The sequence below is a fragment of the Otolemur garnettii genome, unplaced genomic scaffold (assembly GCF_000181295.1).
Source record: "Otolemur garnettii isolate 467f Iridium unplaced genomic scaffold, OtoGar3 scaffold00006, whole genome shotgun sequence".
NCBI classification, from domain to species: Eukaryota; Metazoa; Chordata; class Mammalia; order Primates; family Galagidae; genus Otolemur; species Otolemur garnettii.
This window is the reverse complement of record NW_003852401.1, coordinates 27,719,181-27,726,116: the sequence shown is the minus strand read 5'-3', so window position 1 is coordinate 27,726,116 and position 6,936 is coordinate 27,719,181. Positions and strand designations below refer to the sequence as shown.

General features: G+C 46.9%; 1 protein-coding gene across 1 annotated transcript in view; it reads left to right on the top strand.

Moving 5' to 3' along the window:
- Window positions 1-2,731: 2,731 nt before the first annotated feature.
- Window positions 2,732-6,936, top strand: part of APBA1 (amyloid beta precursor protein binding family A member 1) — a 226,411-nt gene continuing 222,206 nt past the window's right edge. The window contains exon 1 of the mRNA XM_003782933.2: window positions 2,732-2,883. The gene's annotated coding sequence lies outside the window, so the exon portion shown is untranslated. The remainder of the gene's footprint in view (window positions 2,884-6,936) is intronic.

Sequence of the window (6,936 nt, the reverse complement as noted above, 5' to 3'; positions counted from 1 at the left end):
GAAGAATAACATGAGCACTTAAAACAATGATTCCCACTGTCCACAGGGAATATCTGTGTATTTCATGGGGGGCAGGGAGGAAGAGAGATTTCCACATATGATTACTTGGCAATTAATTAGTTTTGGAGGTCCCAAAGCTGCCGTTATAACAATTATTATTTACCTTTTTATGGCACTTAATACTTTGCAGAGTAATTTTAATATTTTCTTTAATCTGATATAAGATTTGAGGGTAAGATATTATTATTAATATTTTCTTTTTAAAGGCAAAGTCTTGGCTATGTCACCCAGGCTGGAGTGCAATGGCACGATCACTGCAACCTCCAACTCCTGGGGTCAAGTAATCCTCCTGCTGCAGCCTCTTGAACAGCTCAGAGAATAGGCCTGAGCCATTGCCCTCCTCAAGGTATTAAGGGAAGCAATAATCTTTCATTCATGCATCTAAGAACCTTGTCTAACTGGGAACCTAACAAAAAACTACAAAGATCTCTGAGATACAAACCAAATGGCAAAAACCTCTCTCACTCAGAGCCTTTACCATCTTATTTAACCTGAAATTCTAACAGGGTTGATTTCTTTCCTAAAACACAGGGGATTAAAATTAATGAAACTATTATAGGGAGACACTCTAACAGGCCTCCAAATGGAAAGGAGAGACACAAACTAAAAACAAACAGAAGAGTAGTTAGCACACAACCTGAAAACACTGAACACTCACCAAAGGAAGAAAACCAGATGTGTCGTGGATTCAGTCCTCCCTGCCTTGGACACTTCTCCTCCATGAATTAGTTCTTCACAAGCTACCTCAACAATCTTTCAAGAACCAAAATGTGATTCTGCTGGCCTGCTCCCCACTCTTAACAACACTTCAGTGACTTTACAAGCTCGTAAGATTAACATCCTTAATTAACAGAGCCCACAAGGTCTCCTGCAGGTTCCGGCTGCTGCCTGCCTCCCCGGCCTCATCTCTATTCAGCTCCACCTTCTTGGGCCTTTGCACATTTCCTTCCTGCTACCTGGATGTGTCTCCCTGCATGAAGCCTCTCCCCAACAACCTGAAATGTCATTTCCTTAGAAAGCCTGACTCAGTACTAAAATCTAGATTAGGCTTTCCTGTGCACCTTTAGCACTTTTGCAGTTGAGAATTTATCACAGTTGCACTTAATTAGTCTGATTGTGTAGTACCTATTTCCTCCAGGGTACTGTGAGCTCTGGTAGAACAAGGACTATGACTGACTTGCTTTTATGCTAAATAATTACTGAAAAAAATGAGTAAGTAGTGTCACAGGACAAGCATGATGCATCTTCCTGGTATGTAGTATTTAATTCTTACTAAAATATCTTTTGGGGAGAGTAGGAGGAAGCTATTATTTTCTTTATTAAAACAAAAAAGTGATTATGAAGTGTAATACAAAATTCATAAGAATTTTAAATCTAAAACAAGGCTTCCAGAATGCTTCAAGCTGTGCTCTCAGATTTTTTAAAAGAGACATTGCGTTTAAAATAATACAGAAACACAATGTGGTACAAGATTCATTTCCTAGGGGATCTGGATAACCAGGGTTTTTCTTCATTATACCAGATGAGAATATGTGCATAAAGAGGACTATATGCAAACTATAAAGCTTCATGAAAACATAATATTATTGACAATTCCGTCTCCTGAAGAGGCGGAACTGGTGGGACTGACGCCAGAACCCAGGCCTCTAGGGACCTGTCTAACCCACTGCTTTTCATTACCGCATAGCACCTGCCACCTGGTCTTTGATCCGATGGGTCGCCTCCCTCCCGAGCTAGGAGCCGTATTGGGGGCGGATGGCTTATGTAAGGCTGAAAGATAGTTTAAGTTTCGGTGAAACAGGCTGAATAGCGGGTCGGAAAACAAGCAGAGCATTTCCCAACATCATAATCCAGGGGCTTTCTGCTCTCAGACGGGACTGGGCAGTTCTCGAGGACTGCCACCCCGGCTAGCTTCGCTTTGGCTCAAGTCCGCGCTGCTCTCCCCCTTGCGGCGACAACGCCGGACTGCAGCGCATTCCGGAGACACTGTCAATCTTTCCTGAAGCTCAGGCAGTATCTACCCCGCTGGGAAGCGGGAAAGCTCGGGAGTAGTTTGGGGAAGACAACACAGGGCAGGAATCGACGCTGCTGCCTGGCTTCGGGGTTCTGCAGCGCGGCCAGTTCCTATGCGCAAAGGCTGGTCACAGCTGCTGGTTAGGAAGCTGCAGAACCCCTTGGGCTGCGGCCGAGGAGGGCGGAGGTCCCCGTCAGTCCCCTCGGAAGTGAAGCCGGCTTTCCCTCTCTGTATCCCCGGCCTAGAGCCAGAGAATAAGCCCGGGGACCGCAGGAGAGGTTTGCCTGCGGGTACTCGGGCGCCAGAGGCGCAGATGCCCTGCGAGCCCGCTCCCGCCCGGGAAAGGGCGCTGCTGCCGGCCGCCCGCTGAGGACGCCGGCGCCGCCGGCTCCGGCTCGCGCGCAGCGCGCGCACGCGGGTGGGCGTGGGAGGCAGGGGCGCTACTAGCAGGCGGCGTGTGCGCGCGCGCTCCCCCCGTGCGCCCTCCCTCGCAAGCCGGCGGGGCCGGGCCCCGGCGCGCGTCACGAGGAGCCGGCGAGCGAGCGAGCAGGCGAGCGGGCGGGAGGGTGGGGAAAGGGGGTGGGGCCGCGGGACCGGAGGGGTCCGAGCGGCGGCTGCGGAGCTGGAGTCGGAGCTGGGCGAGGGCGGCTGCGCTCCCGGCGGCGGCGGTGGTGGCAGCAGCAGCCGGAGAAGATGGTGGCGCTGGAGGTAGGAGCGGCTGGAGCGGAGCTTTATTCCCAGGCTTGGCACCAACGCTGTTATTAGCGCCGCCTGCTCCCGCGGGCCCGCGGACCCAGCTGTCAGGCAAGGTACCACCGCCTGGGAAAGATGGGTGGAGTAAAGGGTGCCCAGTGCCGACGCGGTCCTCGACGGAGCTCGGGTCCCCGCTGAAGGGCGCCCCCGACCGCGAGAGGGGCTGCATGGAACAATAGTGCTGATGAGCGGGGACAGCAGGCAACGTCCAGGGGGCAATGCCTTTTCCCGTGGAGCCAGGAGGAAAGGGGACGTTGGGGGAGAGGCGCCTGATGTGCGGTGCACCTTGAGATACCCGGAGCTTAGGGGCAGCGATCAGGCCTGATGACAGTTATTGGCAGGAGCGTGTGTGTGTGTGTGTATGTGTGCACGCAAAATAGACAGCAAAGGGGATGGGGGTGGCAGTCCGAAGCTGTTGGGGGTGACATTTCCAGGAATCCCCGCTAGGATCCCTCATCTCTCAGCTGACTCTCCCGGAGAAAGAATGTGAAGATGGAAACGGTGATGTGGGCAGGATGCACTTGGTGTGTGAAGTGTGGAGGGCGGCAGTAGGGTAGGGGCGGGTTTGTGAAATCCCGTGTAGGTGTGTATACGCATGTGATTGCATCCGCGTTCCCCAAACTGCGCCCCAGAACCAGAGACCTGCCTGTGCCCTGACTCTGGGTCACCAGCTGAGTGAGAGAGACCGTGTTTATTATTTTGACCCTGCAACTCTGAGTACAGTCTTGGTTCTGCTTCAAAGTGTGGACGGCCCAGGGTTTCTCGCTTCCTCTTCTTCTAGGCTCATGCCAGGGGGATGTGGAAGCGGGCTTGTCTCTGATACACATGGCCGTGAAACAGGCTAACGGTTACACATTCTGGGGTTGCCGGTTTTGAAGGGAGCGTTTATCCTGTGGTATTTCTTCTTTCCTTAGACTGTTCTGTAAGAGTCTTGGTCTCCCTGACTCTGCAGTTTCTATTGTTTTTCTCTTGTCTGATCTGAAGGAGAAGGGTCTTTAATGGTCAGAATCCTCTCCTTGTTCCCACAACTTTGATTGCCAACTAGACCGTCTCCTTCCACCTTTAGACACCGAAAACCTATGGCTGAAGGATGGGTGGTTCATTTTAAAATGAACTTGGGAAAGGTGTATCGAAATATAGACTGGCGAGGTCTTTATAAGAGAAGAAGAAGATCATACTGAGAAATGTTTGGTGGCCCCTTGCTCAGTGTCACACAGCCAGGGCGTTTTCCTTAGGAAACGGGATACTTTATTTCTACTGCTGGTGACATCCTCTCCCAGACTCACAATGGCAAGGTGGTCTATCGTTTAGGAATTGAAATCTCTCAAGACCCATGGTTATGGGGCCCCAGGTGGGTGAAGTCCCTGCTTGCTTACCCACTATAGCCCACTAGTAGGGAATTTAGAAAATGTCAGACTGGTAATCACTCACACAGTGAGAACCAGGACACAGAAGTGCATCTGGACTCGATAGCTGTCTAATTGTCTCTGCGCGATGAAGATAGGCTTGTGTAGGGTTGGATAGAGGTAGGGAGGTGGCATATTCTGTGTGTGTCCCACACAGTTTGACTCCCCGTTGTCTGTGCTGTATGTCTCCTGCAATCAGTGCTCTGTACACTTAATATCTTGATACTTCTTTATTAAAATGTTGTATGACTAGATTAACCTGCTTAGAACACATTTTAGTCATAACACCTTAAATTCTACTGCATTGCTGTCAGAACCAAACTAGCTGCCCGGGTCCGCTCTGAAAAGCCTGTAGCAGTCATGACTACACAAGTAAATACACAACACGTTGGCACCAGAGATTTCTTTTACCCTCAAATTTAAAATTTTGTTTGCAATTTTTTTTTTTTTGGCAAAGGTTGCATGATATCACTACATTGGAAATACTAAAACTAGGGCTTTCCATATTTTTTCCCCATTTATATATATCCTCGGTTAATTAGTGAAGATATATAGACCAGGTACTCTTGAGCCACAATGTAAATTTCCCCACGTCTTTCAAGTCAAGACATCTCAAATTTTAATATGAGGTTGTTGAATCTCATCCAAGATTTAAGGACAGATTTATAAAAATGAATTTTGTATCTTAGTTCTTTACTCATTTATTAGCTCTGCCAAATATCTTTCTGAGAAAAGTGCTTATGGAATTTCAAAGCCATTCTAAGAGGTTTCAGCTAAAAAAAAAAGTCATCATTTTTATAATATTTGTAAGTAAAACCAGCCGTGTAAATGTCTTACAAGAAAATTTAAAATATTAGGAATTACCAAGGCAAATAAACTATTTGGAGAAGAGGAAATGTTATATGGAAATTATACAATAGCATAATGGATGACTTAGGAATTAGTGATTTCCTTTCTAGTGTAAAAGTGATAATTTTTAAAATGCAGTGCCTGGCTTTTGTAAAGAGTGGATGGTAAGAATAACAACACATACAGCTTGAATCCTGTAATTCAGTCTGGTAAATGGTTGTACCTTTTGCTGTGGCCTGAAGCAAGCCATTTGTTTTGGCAGGATGGCTTTCCCTCACTTAAAGTAGCATTAATGCTTTTCTTTTCCATTATCGGGCCTCTTAAAGAAGTTTGTTTTTTCAGAAGACTTGGGAGTAAAAGACATTTGAAAATTGACCTGTGGGGCTAAAAGGAATAAACTATGGTACCGTGGAGAAATGGGACTTACTTTTTTATTTTACATAGAAAAAGTAATTGTTGTTAAAATTGAGAAAATTTTGAGCACTAAGATCCAGAGTTACAATGGTTAATATACAAATATTTGTTAATTGCCTTCTATATACCTGTGGATATAGGACAAGGAATGTTGAGAAGGGTTGGAGATTCAAAGAATGAGGAGATTTCGGTCCTACTCCAGGGTAGCTCACGGTCTAGAGAAAGAGAAAAGAGGTATATGTGTTATTAACTATAAAAATGGTGGGAAATCGTTAAGTGCTGAAAAAGCAGGATTCCTATAGTACCATAGGACTTCACCGGTACAACAATGACTTCGGATGGAAGAATCAGGGAAAGTTTAGCATTTAAGCAGAGATTATACAGGTGACATTTGGGGTGGCAGAGAAGGAAAGGCGTGACTGAGAGAGGAACAGCTTAGCAAAGGCCTGGTGGTAGGAAGGTGTGTGCTACACAGAAACCAAAGAAAGGTATATGTGGCTTTGGGAAGGCCAGCAGATGTCATGAGAGATAAAGTGAGGAGAGGTTTGTTCCTGATTTGCAGGAATTTGTAAGCCAAGCTAAGGAGTGTGAATTTTATGCAGTCAGTACTGGGGAGCCATGGAATGTTTCTAGGGAGGAGGAGTGACAGGATCAGAACTGTGCCTTAGAGAATGCTTTTATAGGGGAGAGGCGCCTGATGTGCAGTGCACCTTGAGATACCCGGAGCTTATGTTGAATCAAATGACATGGGAAAAGACTGATGAGAGACCAAATAGACCTACTGCCAAATCTGAGGAAAAATGCAAGAATAATCTGAGCAACTTGAACAGCCTGGAAGTGGGGGGAAAGGAGAAAAGAAGTCAAAGGTCATTCTCAGCTTTAGCCAAGAGCATGGTTTGGTCATTTTCAGTAAGAAGATTCAAAGAAGGATGAGGAAGTTTGGGCGGGGTGGCTCACACCTGTAATCCTAGCACTTTGGGAGGCCAAGGCCAGTGGATCGCCTGAGTTTAGGAGTTGGAGACCAGCCTGAGCAAGAACGAAACCCTATCTCTACTAAAAATAGCAAAACTAGCTGGGCCTTGGGGTGGGTGCCTTGCAGTCTCAGCTACTTGGGAGGCTGAAGCAAGAAGATCACTGAAACCTGGGGGTTTGAGGTTGCTGTGAGCTATGATGATGCATGGCATTCTACCAAGGGTGACAAAGTGAGACTCTGTCTCAAAAACAATCAAACAAACAAGGAAAGATGTAAAAGAGGAGAAAAAGGTTTGTTTGAATCTGGCAGGTTTGTCTAATTGACAAATACAGGCACACAGGTTCAGAAAGGGAAGTTAGAACTACAAAGAGCAATTGTGACGTCCAGGAGTCACTGATAAAGAAAACTGGAGACAGAAGTAACAAAGGGTCGAGTCCTTAAGGGATCTTTATAAGTTGGAGGGGAAA